Raw genomic sequence first — 1,983 nt, forward strand, 5'->3', positions numbered from 1 at the left:
TCACCTGGTGAGGGGGGGGGGGTGAGTGAGTGAGGGGGTGAGTGAGAGGGTGGGTGAGGGGGTGAGTGAGAGGGTGGGTGAGGGGGGTGAGTGAGGGGGTGAGTGAGGGGGTGAGTGAGGGGGTGAGTGAGTGAGGGGGGGTGAGTGAGTGAGGGGGTGAGTGAGTGAGGGGGTGAGTGAGGGGGTGAGTGAGAGGGTGGGTGAGGGGGTGAGTGAGGGGGTGAGTGAGGGGGTGAGTGAGTGAGGGGGTGAGTGAGTGAGGGGGTGAGTGAGTGAGGGGGTGAGTGAGAGGGTGAGTGAGGGGGTGAGTGAGAGGGGTGAGTGAGTGAGGGGGTGAGTGAGTGAGGGGGTGAGTGAGTGAGGGGGTGAGTGAGTGAGGGGTGAAGTGAGTGAGGGGGTGAGTGAGTGAGGGGGTGGTGAGTGAGGGGGTGAGTGAGTGAGGGGGTGAGTGAGTGAGGGAGTGAGTGAGTGAGGGGGTGAGTGAGTGAGGGGGTGAGTGAGTGAGGGGGTGAGTGAGTGAGGGGGTGAGTGAGTGAGGGGGTGAGTGAGTGAGGGGGTGAGTGAGTGAGGGGTGAGTGAGTGAGGGGGTGAGTGAGTGAGGGGGTGAGTGAGTGAGGGGGTGAGTGAGTGAGGGGGTGAGTGAGTGAGGGGGTGAGTGAGTGAGGGGGTGAGTGAGGGGGTGAGTGAGTGAGGGGGTGAGTGAGTGAGGGGTGAGTGAGTGAGGGGGTGAGGTGAGTGAGAGGGTGAGTGAGTGAGGGGGTGAGTGAGTGAGGGGGTGAGTGAGTGAGGGGGTGAGTGAGTGAGGGGGTGAGTGAGTGAGGGGTGAGTGAGTGAGGGGTGAGTGAGTGAGGGGGTGAGTGAGTGAGGGGGTGAGTGAGTGAGGGGGTGAGTGAGTGAGGGGGTGAGTGAGTGAGGGGTGAGTGAGTGAGGGGGTGAGTGAGTGAGGGGGGTGAGTGAGTGAGGGGGTGAGTGAGTGAGGGGGTGAGTGAGTGAGGGGGTGAGTGAGTGAGGGGGTGAGTGAGTGAGGGGGTGAGTGAGTGAGGGGGTGAGTGAGTGAGGGGGTGAGTGAGTGAGGGGGTGAGTGAGTGAGGGGGTGAGTGAGTGAGGGGGTGAGTGAGTGAGGGGTGAGTGAGTGAGGGGGTGAGTGAGGGTGAGTGAGTGAGGGGGTGAGTGAGTGAGGGGGTGAGTGAGTGAGGGGGTGGAGTGAGTGAGGGGGTGAGTGAGTGAGGGGGTGAGTGAGTGAGGGGGTGAGTGAGTGAGGGGTGTGAGTGAGTGAGGGGGTGAGTGAGTGAGGGGGTGAGTGAGTGAGGGGGTGAGTGAGTGAGGGGGTGAGTGAGTGAGGGGGTGAGTGAGTGAGGGGGGGTGAGTGAGTGAGGGGGTGAGTGAGTGAGGGGGTGAGTGAGTGAGGGGGTGAGTGAGTGAGGGGGGTGAGTGAGTGAGGGGGGTGAGTGAGTGAGGGGTGAGTGAGTGAGGGGGTGAGTGAGTGAGGGGGTGAGTGAGGGGGTGTGTGTGAGTGAGGGGGTGAGTGAGTGAGGGGGTGGTGAGTGAGGGGGTGAGTGAGTGAGGGGTGAGTGAGTGAGGGGTGTGTGAGTGAGGGGGTGAGTGAGTGAGGGGGTGAGTGAGTGAGGGGGGTGAGTGAGTGTGGGGGTGAGTGAGTGAGGGGTGAGTGAGTGAGGGGGTGAGTGAGTGAGGGGGTGAGTGAGTGAGGGGGTGAGTGAGTGAGGGGGGTGAGTGAGTGAGGGGGTGAGTGAGTGAGGGGGTGAGTGAGTGAGGGGGTGAGTGAGTGAGGGGTGAGTGAGTGAGGGGGTGAGTGAGTGAGGGGTGTGAGTGAGTGAGGGGGTGAGTGAGTGAGGGGGTGAGTGAGGTGAGGGGGGTGAGTGAGTGAGGGGGTGATGTGAGTGAGGGGGTGAGTGGGAGGGGTGAGTGAGGGTGGTGAGGGAGTGAGGGTGAGTGAGGGGTGAGTGAGGGTGAGGGGGTGAGTGA

Source organism: Lampetra fluviatilis, chromosome 65 (genome assembly GCF_964198595.1).
Source record: "Lampetra fluviatilis chromosome 65, kcLamFluv1.1, whole genome shotgun sequence".
In the NCBI taxonomy this organism is placed as follows: Eukaryota; Metazoa; Chordata; class Hyperoartia; order Petromyzontiformes; family Petromyzontidae; genus Lampetra; species Lampetra fluviatilis.